Source organism: Podarcis bocagei (assembly GCF_964188305.1).
Source record: "Podarcis bocagei genome assembly, chromosome: 4".
Classification (NCBI taxonomy): Eukaryota; Metazoa; Chordata; class Lepidosauria; order Squamata; family Lacertidae; genus Podarcis; species Podarcis bocagei.
In genome coordinates, this window is record NC_138128.1 from 83,236,358 (window position 1) to 83,252,273 (window position 15,916).

The window sequence follows — 15,916 nt, forward strand, 5'->3', positions numbered from 1 at the left end:
CAAAGAACTAGATCCAAGCCAAAAATTTCTCAGAAGACAAGAGAGATCCCACCCCCTCACTCCAGAAAAAGTCCACTTTGCAGATTTTTTTGCTGAATATTCTTCACCATTTTGGGTGACAGCCCCTATTTTTCCTCTACGATGCCGTACAATGCTGAAGAATGCAAAATGGAGGTCCTGTTGTCCAAACTTGCTGCTAAAGCAGCTCCCCACCTCCCAAAAAATGGGAAAAAAGAAGGAGCTGTACTATTGATACTGCTGAGGAACTGTTGGATTCAACTGCTTCTCCCTGATGAAATTCAGTGTAACAGCGTCCCAAATTCTCTGGCCGCAATAAAAAGGCTAAAGAATTTCAAGAAGTGTTTTACATGCAGAACTGTAACAAAACAAAACAAAACAAAACCCACCCTGGTTGTTTTCATAAGCCTCCCCAAAGACAATGTTTGGCAGACTCCCTTCAGGAAGCTGTTTCACGAGAACGTTGCCGTGACAGAGACAGAGCAGTTCTGGATCACCATCTTCAGTCCAATTTCCAGAAGTAACTCATGCTGTAATAAATGTGCCAGTCTTTTAAGGAAGCCGTTAGCCTTTTTGTTTCCTCTGGAAGCAATGGCAAAGCTACACCAGGAGATCAAGAGGTTAACACTTCTTGCAGGCATTCAACAACTTTGGTGGTGGTGGTGTGGTTTTAAAAAGGCTTCTCCCACCCAACCCGCCATATTTGTTTGAAACTGAACTTCAAAGACTAGGTAGTGGGCAAATGTAAATATATGCAAACTGATCAAGAGTTTGCACTGCCTACTGCTCATTCACCTGAAGAAACAAAACAATTTGTAAAGGTGGTTTCCATTTAGACATCTTTTTTGCATCTTACTAGAACTGGTCACCATATCTCTGGCCAGGAAAAGACTTGGTGTTAGCAGACACCCCTTCCCACCTCTTCTACAAGGCACAAATCTCCCTCTTTTTGTCCACTATAAGCCACTGTTTAGTGTTACTGTGCATCTGCACTAACCAGGGGGAATCTTGGTTAGCATTAGCCTCTTAACTCATTTAAACTCTTGGTGTTAAATCTGGGTTTGCAAACCCAGCTTAGCATGAACCAGAGTTAATGTCATTGCAGATCCAATGCTAAGCCACATTTAAAAGCCACTGATGGAGAAGGTGAGGATTTGGAGAGGAATCGTGAGCAAACAGTTCACTAAGAGATCTTAAGTGGGATCATATTTAAAAGTTCTGAAGAATTATTATTTTAATATCATATGCTTTCAAGTAGCAGCTTCTGTACCAGACCTCTCGATCATACCCTTCCCCACTACACACTGCCCATCAGAAAAATATCCTTCAGTAATGCCAGTAGCTTCTTTTTCTCATGGCCAGAACCGTAGCTAGGTGATTTTGCACCCATGGCAGAACCATCCAGATTGCACCCCCTAGCCACGGACAAATTAGCTCTTCTTTCCGCCTCTCCTCAAACCCCTGCCCTCCATCCATTCGACTCACCCTCTATTTAAAACCATTTCTTATGAGGCAATAATCGATATTTATATTTATGGACATATTTTTAAGCCGATTTTGTGGAAGGCCCCCCCAATCGCCTGCGCCGCTGGTGGGAGCCCATCTCACCACCCCTTAGCTACAGCCCTGCTCAAGACACCAAGTACTTGCCTGCAGTCATTTTTGCAGTGCTGAGAAACACAAAACAAAAGCTGGTGTATCAAATGCTCACTCTGTCTCACACATTTGAATGACCCACACATTTTGATCCCATAGTCATCAAGAAGCACACTCTCAATAAGAGGAAGCCAATACTCTTTAGCTTGGTTCAGGTGTACATATCTTGGCTGACTAACCCTCTAACTATTTGGAGTTTGCTTAAGATCCTGACTTGTTGCGATCCTAGTAACCACAGTTTCCTGGTTGGGATGTAACAACAAACAATGGTTAATCTAAGAATTCCTAGATTTAGTTGCATCACAATAGCCCCCCCCCTTGGGTGTTCTCCATGTGACACACTCTCAACAAGGCCTCCTCTGATTGTCTTAGAAGCGGAAAGACGCATGAGAGATAAGAAAATCCCAAAGGTATGCAGGTTCCAGACCATATAGACCATAAACATAATAGCCAGCAGGCTAAAAATTGTGCATGATAGCAAAATTTACAAGTACTTTCCACACAATCCCATCGTGCTGTGGAAACAGAGCTAAGAGGCATAGCCTTGAACTTTTGTCACCCAACTGAAAGCCACCATTTGCGGAACAGTGACAGATTATGGGAAACCACTCTCTGGCTCTCTGTGAGGAATTGGTTACTGTGTGACCATCCTATGGCACTGGGACCCCACAAATGTGCAGTCATTCGCTTGACTTCAGGTCTCAATGTCCTCTCCACATCAACTGCTAAGAGCTTGGCGCATGGATGTAAAGATTCAGTGTAAGCGAGGAAAATGAGGATTGCTGCAGGGAACCCATCTTCAGTGGTGCTCCTGTCATTACACCAATACAGGATTTGGCCCTTGGCTAGCTTCCAGGTCTAGAACTACAACAGGTCCTCCTTCCAAGCCACCACAGATTGAAGGTGTGATCCCTGTATGGGACAGCTGCATATTCAGGTTGGACGAGATGATCCTCAGGCTCTCGTCCAACTCTGTAATTCTATGGCTCTGATAGTACCACTCCACACCTACAATGTTTCACCCCTGTTCAAGGAAATAGGCTCTGTTTTTATTCAGAAATAAATTTAGTCTGCTAACTAACAAGAGGAATTTAAAATCAGAGCTGCTAACTGCGAAGTAACTGGAATGCTTGGTGACTCAATGGGAAGTACAAGGCAGGGAGTGGTTGTGTCTGCAGCATCAGCATATCAGTACCAGATGAGACTTTGCCTTGCCTAGCAAATCCACAGGCAGGGCCACTCCCAAGAGTGCGAGGTTTTATCATTTTGTGTCCAGGCAAAACTTTTCTGGGCAGTGCCACCTTTCTCACTTTGAACAGAGCACCCAAGAAATTCAGGTGACCCACAGTCCCATTTTCCGGTCTCCCAAGGATACCCTGTCCAGAAAGGGTACCTTTTCCAAGGACCCAGTGTATCCACAGGAACAACCAAACTGAGTGAGCACAATGTGGAAGAAGATAGCTTTCTATGTGCAAGAAGTTATTCGCTGTAAGTCTGCAAGTTTCCCTTTATAAGTCCCTAATCCCCTCAAGAGAGTTACAACTCGAAGAGTGGTTTAACACTGAATCCCTCTTCCCAGGGAACTCTGCAAATTGTAGCTCTTTAAAGGGAATAAGGGCAACTCTCAGCACCTTTCACAAACTACACTCCCCCATTCATTGGGTGAACCCATGTCTGTTAAAGTGATATGATCCTGCTTTAAATGTAAAGTTCAAACAGGGCCCAAGAAGCTAACCAGCCTAGTAGCCAATTCTTCCTTCACCACGGACAACAGGGCAGCATCCTCTACTGCACAGGAGGGCAGGCCACATGAAACGCACACCTTTTCTTTCCATCCTTCCAATGTAAACCACCCTGCCTAACAGTAGGGCCGGCATGCAGTTAGCTGAAGGCAGATAATAAATTCAGCAGTAGTAGTTATTCAGCTGGATGGTTTAGTTTTGAGCCTACTAAGTTTCCATCATCCTATGAACAACAACAAAAATGTTAGCACATTTGCAAAGCTAAGCAGTACGGTTTCAAACTGAGTGGAGGACCACATTTTGAGATTCCTGCTTTCCAGGGGGTTAGACTAAATGACCCTTTCCAAGTCTACAATTATATGATTCTATGAACCCCCATTTATTGGATGCAAATTGTCTCACCACTAGTATACTGTTAGTTTACTACTAGTTTTATCAGGAAAAAATATAGTGTCGCTTATCTAAACTTTTCACCTGAAAGCAAGCAACTAAGTAGTTCAGAAAGCCAAAGGGATGAGACAGGGTGTGGCAAATAAGTCATAATTTTCCTGTCAAATGAGCTACGCAAACACTCAATGGGAAGCCAGGAAATTGCTCTCAGCAAAAGGTTCAGCAGAATGAATTCAGTTTTCATGGGAGGAGGGGGGAATACCTCTCAAAACAAGTTAAAGCTCCTCTTCCCCTAGTCTGCCGATTTAAATATTTCAAAGGAGGGCAACTTTAAAAAACACACACACACTCATCTGCCTTCCCCAATGGAGAATGAAAGAAACAAACCTCTGATAAATAGGATAGTTTATTAATATGTCAGGGAAAAGATGTGTACGTTCAACAGGAAAAGCACTTTAAGTTCATCAACCCTTGAGTTTCAGTCTTGTTTTTAATAACAGGAGCAGCCATGTGAAACTAAGGGGCCGATTGTTTTTAGATGCTTTCACCCGAAATCGAGTTAAATAAAGGTGGGGAAGAGAAACAACCCACCTCCCAAAACCGATACAACAATACACAAAATTCTGGTTTTGGTTGCTTTCGGAACTCGAAAGCGGAAAACTCTCTGCCCAAGCTGAACTTGCTATGGGCCTTCTGAAAGCCCTCCCCGTTTCCTGAAAGGCCCTGCAGCTCACCAAAGGGGGGATATATGTAAATATATATATTTGTCCACGTTCTGTGAGCAACTCGATCCCAGTGGGCAAGGCTCGCGCAAGAGGAGGCTTGGAGCGGAGAACAACAAAGCGAAAGGCAACAGGGTCGAGAGAGAAAACCAGCAGTTAAAGTTCTAGCAACAACAACCGGGTCGGGCAGCGGAGGCGAGCGCGAAGCTCCGGAGCGCACAGGAAACCAAACTTACCAAGTGGCAGGGAGCCTGGCAAGTTCCCACCAAGTTGTGGGGGGAGAGCCCCGAAGTGCCTTCGAGGAAGAGACAAATTCAGCTCCTTTCGTGCTTTAAGCGTTCCATGAGTCCGCCTAAACGCCGCCCAAGGAAAGCGAGCTTGGAGAGGAGCGAGGTGGGCGTCGGGGCTGCCCTCGTTGCGCGCTGCCTCTGTTCTTGGGCAGGACAGGAAATTCATGCGCAAAGCTCGCCTGGCCACGCCTGTTTTACAACCCGGCGCGCCCTCCCCCACCGGCGTTTCTTTCCTTTCTTTCTCTCTCTCTCTTTCCCTCCCTTGCCTAGTAAAAGGGAAGTGCGAGGCTGGGGACAGCGAGCTCCCTCTCCCTTCCTGCGCGCGGCATAACATCCGTCGAGCCGCGCCGCGTTTCGGAGAGCCTGGTCGCAGCCTTGCGCGGAGAAGCGCCCTGAGAGCAAGGCGTCGCGCGTCCCTCGTTCTGCAGAGATGGGGGGTCAGGGGTGCCAATTTGAATAAAAGATTGAGGGGGCAGGTAAGCCCCGCCCAGCATAATCGATCACATGATGCTGCATATTCATACTATTTGATTGGCAATGTTCGTCAACTGGGGAGGGAGGAACCCCGTTAAATATTTTATGGGGGGGCAAAGACCCCTCGACCCCTAGGAGTTAGTTTCTATGGTGGGGGTGTATAAAAAAATGCATGGAAATGCATTATTAGCTCAACCTTGGAGGGCCAGGTTTTGTAGGACTACAAGTCCCTTCATCCCTAACCACTGGTCCCCCTGCTTGCTAGGGTTGATGAGAATTGTAGTCCCATAACATCTGGAGAGCCAAGGTTAACAAAGGTTGAGCTAAGAGTATCATCATTTGGCAAGGTCAGAGATTTCTAAGTCCTCTCTGTGCGCAGTTCGTGGTGGCACAATTTAATAAGGATATTGACTAGTTGGGATGCGTGCAGAGGGGAGCGAGCAAGATGATCAAGGATCTGGAAACAAAGCCTTATGAGGAATGGTTGAAGGAGCTGGGTAAGTCATGCCTGGAAAAGAGTGGCTGAGAGGAGATATGACAGCTATCTTCAAATACCGTGGTACCTCGGGTTACATACGCTTCGGGTTGCATACGCTTCAGGTTACGGACTCCGCTAACCCAGAAATAATACCTCGGGTTAAGAACTTTTCTTCAAGAGGAGAACAGAAATCGCACGGCAGCAGCGGGAGGCCCCATTAGCTAAAGTGGTGCTTCAGGTTAAGAACAGTTTCAGGTTAAGAACGGACCTCCGGAACGAATTAAGTACATAGCCAGAGGTACCACTGTATCTAAAGGCCTGTCACATGGAAGATGGCGCAACCATGTTTTCTCCTGCTCTGGAGATTAGCACCCAAACCAATGGATCCAAGTTACAAGAAAGGGGATTCTGACTAAGCTTCAGGAAGAACTATCTGGCTGTGGAACAGACTCCCTTTGAAGGTGGTGGACTCTGCCTTAATGCATCTCTATCCCACCCTCAGGGACGCAGGTGGCGCTGTGGGTAAAAACCTCAGCACCTAGGACTTGTCGATCGCATGGTCGGCGGTTCGAATCCCCACGGCGGGGTGCGCTCCCGTCGTTCGGTCCCAGCGCCTGCCAACCTAGCAGTTCGAAAGCACCCTCGGGTGCAAGTAGATAAATAGGTACCGCTTACCAGCGGGAAGGTAAACGGCGTTTCCGTGTGCTGCGCTGGCTCGCCAGATGCAGCTTGTCACGCTGGCCACGTGACCCGGAAGTGTCCTCGGACAGCGCTGGCCCCCGGCCTCTTAAGTGAGATGGGCGCACAACCCTAGAGTCTCTCAAGACTGGCCCATACGGGAAGGGGGACCTTTATCCCACCTTTATCCCACCCTCAAAGAGCTCAAGGTGCCACTCATCATTCTCCCCTTCTTTTTATCCTCACAACAACCCAGCGAGGTGGGTTTGCATGCAGAAGGTCCTAGATTCAGTTCCCAGCAACTTTAGGTGAGGCTGGGAATGTCAAGTGAGTATTGCATATGGATGCAATTAAAGACATTCCTATAGAATAACTCAATCCATAACTATGAGCCGTGGGAACTCACAAGCCCAGAGGCAGCATATCACTGAATACCTGTGTTGAGGGCAGAGAACAGGGGATAGAGCTGTCACATTAATTCCCTGTTTGCCCTTCTCAAGGGTCCAGAAGAGCCCAGGCCACTTCCAGTTTTTGCATGCCCAGCCATGATTTAAATTTAAAAATGACAGCACACTGAAACAAAATAAGGTGCCGAAAAGAGAGCAAGTGGTTTGCTTATGATAAAATCAGCTGATCTGAGAGCATGTCTTCACCATGGTCTAATAGCTATATTTCCTCCTATATACATAAAAAGTTAAGGCTGTCACCATGCATCGGAACATTTGTCTCAGCGCAATCTTGGATTTTCATGAAGTCAGCATGGGCAAGAGAAGCAAAAGAGAAGGCAAGTTTCAAAATGGTGGTTTTAAACAAGAGCAGGGGTTTGAATAAACCAGGGGGGTGGGACACAGAAGAGCTGTGAGACTATGGGGAGCTTGAAGGGGCTGTGAGTGGATAGGGATTGGGGGGAGTGGTGTGGCAAGTGGTGAATTAATGAGCAGCACAAGCATGGGCGGGGGCCTCTAGTTATTATTAAAGTTTTTAAGTCTGATATGACAAAATCTATACTGGTTAACAAAAACCATGTCTTTTACCCAGTGCTTTTTTTCCAGGGGAACGCAGGGGTCCGCATACCCCTAAACATTTTGTGAATCTTTCTACTTTTGTCCATTTACTGTATTTATTTCCCCCGATTTGAACTGTAAAATGGTGATTTTCTTGAGTCAAAAGGAGAGTAGCCCTAAACATTTTTTTAGAAAAAAAGCACTGCTTTTACCAAATCAGTTCCTCCATTTGCTTTAACTTGTGCTCTAAGCTGAGAGTATGTCACATTTTGCTCTGATAACCCAGGTGGGGACTTGGGTAATATGGCGCCCTGAGCGAGGACAACCTTTGGTGCCGCACCCCAAATGCGTCTTATTTTCGCAATAATTCATTTTGGTACAGTTGCTTTTTTATCAGAAGGCACCTGTATACATATAGGTGTTGTATTATTAATGTTGTTGCTGCTGCTGTTATTTTGTTCCCCCTCAGCTCAGCACGGGGGGGGGGGTGTCATTCGCACTGCCCTAAATCTGAATAAGCATAAAAAGAAGTTGTGAGACTTATCAAATGCCAAAAAATTAACAAGTGTCTAAATTCAAAGCCCCATTGGAGTTTGAGGCATCTCACTGGCCTGTCATTGCAAGCTTTCTGGAGTCATTTATAGCTGGCTGCTGTTGCTGGCAGAATGTGGGCACCTTCGATCTGACTCAGCAGGGCCCTTCCTGTCTTCGTGACTTGCAGCTGGTCCTGACGAGAGAAGCAGGCATGTCTGGACTAGAATGAGGCAATCTTTTCCTGTCTGCTGCACCCTTTTCTGCTTATCACTTGGCTCCCACACAGCTGGTGCTGCCCCAGTTCTTATTTCATTGACCACAGGCTGGAAGCGCAAGGGCACGAACCCTGTGTTGACCTGGTGACAGAGAGCTTGTGGCTGCAGGGTGGGGTCCGCGCATTTATTTCCCCACCTCTCCCCATACTTCTCTCTTCTTTGGTGATCACTCGTAGCTGAGTAAGATTGTCTTCCATAAACACGGTTTTAACAATGAGTCCGTAAGTTACTGTGGGGGGCAATTCTAGATCCACACATCCTTCCACAGTGAGGACATTAGTTTCCGGGCAGGAGTTGATCACGGTGTGGATTTGCCAAGCATGCCTTCCTCAAGTGTCTGCAAAGCCCATGACACCTTTGGTAAAGGCTGTTCTCCAATTGGAGCGTTCACAGGCAAGTGTTTCCCAATTGTTGTTGTTTATACTACTTTTTTTATATAGATCTGCCTTCAGACATTGTTTAAACCTCTTTTGTTGACCACCAGCATTACACTTTCCATTTTTAAGTTCGGAATAGAGTAGTTGCTTTGGAAGACGATAATCAGGCATCCGCACAACATGACCAGTCCAACGAAGCTGATCATTGCTTCAACACTGGTGATTTTTGCTTCTTCCAGTACGCTGGTATTAGTTCGCCTGTCTTCCCAAGTAAGGTGTAAAAATTATTGGCGACACTGTTGATGGAATCTTTTGAGGAGTTGGAGATGGCATTTTTAAGTGGTCCATGTTGCACAAGCATACAGTAAGGTTGGCGGTACAATAGCTTTGTAAAAAAGCATTTTGGTTTCCCTGTGAATGTCCTGGTCCTCAAACATTCTGCGCTTCATTTGTGAGAAAGCCACACTCGCAGAGCTCAAGCGGTGCTGGATTTTGGCATCAATGTCAGCCCTTGTGGAAAGATAACTGCCCAGGTAAAAGAAGTAATCAACATTTTCCAATGTGACACCATTAAGTTGGATTTCTGGCGCTGCAGAGGGGTTATTTTGTACTTGTTGGCAGCAATTTGGTTTTTTGGATGTTGAGCGATAGGCCAAGCCTTTCGTGAGCTTCTGCGAAGATATTTAGGGTGGTTTGGAGGTCATCCTCTGAGCATGCACACACTACGTTGCCATCAGCATACTGAAGCGCTATGACGGAAGTTACAGTAACCTTATTCTTTGCTCTCCCCGTACACCCAGGTACTGTAGCATAGACAAATGCCACAAGCCACACTAAGAGGTTAAAACAGCATAGGAAGGTTGGGTGGAAAGGATAAAACATGGCTGTGCTCCAAAGGAAGGGCTGTAGCTCAGCAAAAGAACATTGTCCTGCATGCAGAGTCAATCCTTGGCATCTCCAAGTAGCATAGCTGTCAACTTACAGATTTGAAAATACGGGACAAGCAGCCTTGAAAATAAGGGACCAGCAGCCAAAATAAGGGACCTGCAGCCTCACCTGTTCCAGGCACTCCAGTCTTCCTGTCCTCCTGCGGTCTGGTCAAACTCATGCTGGTAGCTTCAAGAACACTGTCCAACCAACTTTGTAACCAGAGGTTCAACTGAATAGAATCTGAATCACATGCACCACAAGGCCTGTGCAGCCTCAACTTAAGATGGCTCCCCGGCCTGGCTTTGCACTGCAAAGTTTGCAGCAGCACGTGCAACAAAATGGCGTCCAGCATTCAAAACCCCCTCAGCTTGCATTAACTAGCCACACACAAGGCATGCAAGCTCCACCCCCCAGTCATTCTTAGACTTCTTATTGGGTGAAAAACACAGCCAAGCAACACGATTGGAGCCTCCCTCCTCCGGCAGGGAGGGAGAGAAGCTGCTTCCTTTGAAATTTAAGGGACATCATTCAAGGGACATCCATCAATAAGGGACAGCAGCGGGACATGGTGCTGGAATAAGGGACTGTCCCTTCAAATAAGGGACACTTGACAGCTATGTCAAGTAGAGAGAGAAAGAGAGAGAGAATATGTATCTGAATTTTTTGAGTGAAAAATCTATATGCAACCATCCTTTCTGGAGTTTGAACATCACAAGATGTACATCTTGCAGGCTAAAAGTTTTTGATCTAAGCCTGTCTGGATATCACACTGATTTGACTCCCCATCCTTCCCCAAGCCTGGCCTGGAAGATACAATCCTTAAATCCAGGCATAACATAGGCCGATTGTGATAATTCACTGGCGCGATGTACTCTACACATGAACAGTGACAATCACGTTTTTTTCAGGACTGACTGAGCCCTGAATTGCAAGCGTGTTCTGCTAGGCTCTATTTGTGCTTTCAATTGAGAAGGGGAAGGTGTTTTTGGATAATGAAAAGTTAGATTGGTGTTTCGGGGGAGGAAAACCGCATGCAACTAGAAGCAAGTGTTCCTCACATTTTATGACCTTTTTGTGTTCAAGGGTGTGTTTTTTTGGCAATTGTTGTTTATGTATAAATAGTATATGAATTCAGAAATGTATGTCATGTGGCATGGCTTAATTTCTAAAAAGAGAGAGAATCAGTCTTGTCTGAAAAGCATTTTCGGACCCTCTTACATGGAAGCTCTTTCCTGCCCATCGATGTGCACATTATAATTGATGTATTTTAGCAAGGAGATCCTGGCACTCTGCACGTGTGGAATGGCACACTTTCTTAATTAAGTGCTGTACAGAGAAGTTACAAATTGCAGCCCTACAAAATCAAAATGTCACCAGCCAGCAGTAGCAGAAGATTGCAGATAAAAACATGTGTAGGTAGCCAGCAGAGGTCGCTGTTGTAACATAACTGCCATTACTATAAAATATTAGGCTGCCGGTTGGTTATATTAGTTCAAAGAAGAAACAAAAAAATCGAAATGGGGCTTTTCACAATTTTACTAATCAGATCAATATTTTGACTCTTCCAATTCAGGTAAAATAATATGTCTTCAGCTTAATATTTCCCGTCACCACTTTCATGACTTTCAGTCCTTTTTTCTGGTTTCTTTAGTATAGCTATAGATGATTCACAGCACAATTCTAACCAGGACTACTGAGAAGTGGGGCTTTCTCCCAGGTAAGCAAGGTTAGGATTGCAGCCTAAGACTGCACTCCTATGGCAGTTGCCTGGATTTACCTCCAAGCAACAGGCACACGATTACGCTGTGAATCACCATATCCCAAAATTCCAACCTGCAAAACAGCTAAGATGTTCCCTTAACTGTGTTTATCCAAGGGAAAAAAAGGTTTATCAGATTTTGCCTTCTTGCTAATTCACATTCTTGCCATATAAGAATCAGAAACCGTTTAACACTCTTCACAGGTATTTTTGCACCAGGAGGGAAGCAGGAAAGGGGAATTATACACCTGTAATGGGAGCTTTTCTCTCTCTCTCTCTTCTTTTTTTAAATAGCACACTAATAGGAAGATGATGTCCCATATGGAGTCTGTGCCTCAGGTAAGTGCTTCCTATTATAGTAGGGACCAGCTGTGTCATAGCAACTGCTGGGTCAACTAGAAGAGAGTCTCCCTTGACGTCTGATTGCAGCATTTGAGAACCCGGTGATCTTGCAGCCTTAGTACCATTTCCTCCTAAGCTTTCTTCCTATTGTTATTTCCTTCCAAAAGTCTCCAACATCCAATGTTGTTCCTTACACTAGTGAAGGAAGGGGGGCGGGGGGAGCGCATTGCCCCCGGCACCATCGGGGAGGGGGGTACCATCACGGCTGCCCTCTGGACACGCGCCACGCACTCCACCACCACGCCGTGCGCGACGCCCCTGCGGGACATGCGCCACACCCCCTGGCGGCATGCCACACCCCGTGGGCAGCGTGTCAAGCCCCTTGGGACACACGCATGCCACGCCCCTACCTGCTCTCCGCCCCCGGAGCATGCAGCTTCACCACTGGTTCCTTATAGACAGGGAAGGAATCTTCCCTTCCCTTCCCACCATGCACTTCTGCTTCTGGCAGTATCAGTCATCCTAAGGATTCTACTTTTGTGGCCAAACGCATAATCTCTGTTCATCACTTAAACCAGACAATCTATAATCCCCTCCTTTCCCCCCGGAAAAGTCCAGAACAAGCATCAATATGCACAGACAGTCTCTAACAGCCGAGGAGGATTGCAGTCTCTGGCTGCATAATAGGCTGTTCAGGGGATACGGTTCTTAACTGAACACTGTTAAAACTATGTTGCTCCCAATAACGCATCCTGCGTGGAGTTCTGGTACTCAAGTACCTACAACAGAGGTGTAGGATCTCAACATGGCTTGGGATGGGAGTGGGGATGCTCCTGTGCTGTTGAACATAAGCACCGCATACTTGTAGCACATTCAAATTGGGAAGCTGTCTAGTTTTTCTAAATCTCGCTATCTCCTCCTCTCTCTTTCCTCCAGTGGCGTACCGTGGGTTGCCAGTGCCCGGGGCCGCTTGAAGCGGGCTGCAGGAGAACAACACGCACATTAAACTATCTAATGGCATCTGTGTCACCCAGGAGATTGCTGCCGCAGAGATAAGAAGAGTGGTTCTGTTGTCTGGAGAGGTCTCTTCCTTGTTCACATGGAGAAGCCGTTTTCAATGGAGCCCATCAACGGAAGCGTGAAACTGTATTGAGGCAGCACCAGGTGTTCAAGTTTTGAGCCCCCTAACGCTTTTGCACCGGGGGCAAATACCCTTGTGTGTCGTCATCCCGTCCCCCCCCCCCACGCTACACCACTGATTTCCACAATTTGCTGCCTGGAGATGAACAGTGAGGGGGCATGAAATTCGTGGAGGGCGTATACGTAACTCAAGCCTCTCCTCCCAAGGCCTTTTCCAATTGGATCAATGACCTTTGCCCAAAGAGGAGAGGCTGAACCATGTCACTTCCAGAGCAAATTGTCTACTTAGCTTGAGCAAGTCTGAGCTGTGGCACATAGGAAGTTATACTCAGGTCAGCTTGACGATGTCTACACTGACTGGCAACAGCTCTCCAGCATTTTAGGCAGGGTCCCCCCCACCCCCAAGCCCTAGCTGGAAAAGCCAGGAATTGGAGATGGGACTTCTTGCATGCTCAGTAGGAAAGGATGCCTGTGGCTTGCCAGCTGATTATGCTGAAGTCTTACATTGGCAGCCATCTTGTGACTAGCTCTGCCCCTGCACCACAATTTTGTGACAGGCGGGCCTCACTAATTTTCAGTTGTCTCACGTGGGCCCCGAGGCTATCACATTTTCAGAACCCCCAGTTCCAAGGGAAAAGCAGGAATGTAAGAAGTTGAACACTACTGTTATGTATTGGGTTTAACACTTTTTATGTTACAAGGCGCGTTCTAACTACCGTATTTTTTGCCCTATAGGACGCACTTTTCCCCCTCCAAAAATGAAGGGGAAATGTGTGTGCGCCCTATGGGGTGAATGCAGGCTTCGCGCAGCTCTCCGCAAGCCATGGGAGCCCGCACCGGGCTCCCATGGCTTGCGGAGAGTTGCCTGCATGCTGAAGCCTGGGCGAGCTGAGCTCAGCACATCCAGGCTTCGCGGACCTCTCCGCAAGCAGCGGGAGCCTGGCGCTGGGCTCCCGCCGCTTGTGGAGAGTTGGCTGCATGCTGAAGCCTGCGCGCGCTGAGCTCAGCGCGTTCAGGCTTCGCGGACCTCTCCGCAAGCCGTGGGAGCCGGCGCTGGGCTCCCACGGCTTGCAGAGAGCTGCCTGTTTGGGGGCTGGGGTCGGGGGAAGCTCGGGCTTCCCCCACCCCAGCCCCACCCCTGGGGGGAATAATTTTCCCCCCTTTCTTTCCCCCCCAAAAAACTAGGTGCGCCTTATGGGACGGTGCGTCCTATAGGGCGAAAAATATGGTAATCGTATAAGCGTTGGTAGACGAATGTTCTAATGGCAAGTAAGCGCATGCACTTTCAACTGTCAATGTTGGGGCTTTTATTGAGTAGTCCCGTGAGTTCAGGTTTTGTTTTCCTATGAGTGAGCCATTGTCACTGACAATGTTGAATAAACGTAGTTGAGGAACTTATACTGCCTTGGGCTTCTGACTTTTTCTGCACATTTAATAACCGCCTTGCCAGTTCTGCAGTACAATTCATCCCATCCTAAGACTCCTTGCACCTTCAAAAAACAGCTACCATTGGAGTCCCATTGCACATATATGCATTAAATAAGTGGACCTGAAGCCTGTTCCCATGTGGAAAGAATGTGTGAGGGGGCTGTAGGGCTGTGAGCATGCGCATCTCCCGTTAATGCTTGCAACAGCCATGCCCCCTCCCCCCCAAAAAATGAGTATGTGGTTTAATAGATCAGTGCTGGTTTATTTTTGAAAAGGAATGCTATGTGGCAAGGAAGGGAGAAGCAGTCTAAATTATCTAAGACAAACACATCTTTCCTCAGTTGACAAACAGAGAATGTAAGTTCTCCCTGGAATCTGTATTTGTTGTGGTTGGAAGGCAATGTATTAAATTATCTTTGGGATAAGATGCACTTCCCAACTGGTTATTGAGACTGCTGCAAAATAACAATGGGGAAAGTGACCTATGCGCTGTGGCAGAGTAAACACAAATGAGAACCGACATGGGGGAGGTGGAGGGATGACACTCGTTTGTGTGTGTAGAGTAAAAAATAAATAGAATTTCAGCACAATTTTATACACTTGCCCTCATGTGCCAAATCCACACAAGTCCTTTTTGCCCCAAAGGTGTTGCACAGGAAATTGGGGCAACCAGTTAGGGTCATGAGTAGCGAAAAACAAGGCATGTTCTTTTTATTATCTATTTATGGTGCAATCGGCGCAGTTGTACACAACCCGTTTCTACGCTGTTTCTGCCTGAGAACGGGCGTACTGCTTCGTTCCCAATCGGTGCATATCTTTTGCCTTCCTGCTGAAATCCAGTAACTGTTCATGCCACAAATAACATTTGGGGGTTGTGTGGTTGGCATCCTGGTTTTGTTGCAAGAGTTGCCCTCCTGAGGGCAATAAAAGCAGCAACACGGGGGAAGCGTGACAGAACAATGAAGCAGAATTATATGTGGACGGTGGTGTAAATCTACTGCTATCATGATATTATTGCACCAGTGACATGTTTAAGAACAACGCTGCAAGAAGACACTTCTCTGGAAGAGCCCTGAGACTTCAAAAGCAGTTCTTGCTTCAAGCAGGTTTCTAAAGAGATATGCAGTTACAAAGCCTGCCTTTGCCAAAATGCTCATTTGGGCATTGCAAATGCTTCACCCCTCTACACTTTATTATAATGAAAACTAAAAATAAGTTACTCTTGTAGAAAACGCCCTTTGCCCAGAGGGCTAATCGAGATGTGAGTAAGGAGATCCATTTTCAGAAGTTGCTGGGGTTTTGCATGTTTTTTTCCCAAAGCTGTAGTAGCAGCCAGGGATACCGGCTGTTTTATTATATAACAAAAGTGTCTCTCACTAAATAAATGAACTATGAAAAATACTAGGTGTACCTTTCCCTCTTTGTTTTGTAACACAGAAAAACTCTAATAAAAAACAGCACATTAGGAATTTTAACGCCTCCTTCCCAGCTCTGCTATCCCAACACAATTCCCTCCCACAAGGTTGCAATTATTATTTTTTAAAACCCTCCAATGAAATCTTTAATTGAAATCATTTTTTCAAAAAAAAGAAACATTTGAGAAAGCCTGATGACAGATCTCAAAGATCACAGTATGACACTTGGCCCAGCGAGGGAAAAGTTCTACAGGACTGGGAGCC

The 15,916-nt window shown here is 46.5% G+C and overlaps 1 protein-coding gene and 1 long non-coding RNA gene across 3 annotated transcripts in view; one reads left to right on the plus strand and one right to left on the minus strand.

Moving 5' to 3' along the window:
• The window catches only part of TSPAN14 (tetraspanin 14), a 43,724-nt gene extending 38,771 nt beyond the window's left edge, over nucleotides 1–4,953 (minus strand). Inside the window, exon 1 of the mRNA XM_081190968.1 lies at nucleotides 4,765–4,953. The gene's annotated coding sequence lies outside the window, so the exon portion shown is untranslated. The remainder of the gene's footprint in view (nucleotides 1–4,764) is intronic.
• Nucleotides 4,954–5,341: 388 nt separating this feature from the next.
• LOC308585348 lies at nucleotides 5,342–15,855 on the plus strand. Of its 2 annotated transcripts, XR_014007311.1 has the most exons (5): nucleotides 5,342–5,789; nucleotides 7,143–7,232; nucleotides 11,622–11,666; nucleotides 12,606–12,841; nucleotides 14,354–15,855. It is a non-coding gene; the product is annotated as an uncharacterized lncRNA (long non-coding RNA). The 2 variants fall into 2 exon arrangements; XR_014007312.1 differs by lacking the exon at nucleotides 7,143–7,232.
• The last annotated feature ends 61 nt before the right edge of the window (nucleotides 15,856–15,916 follow it).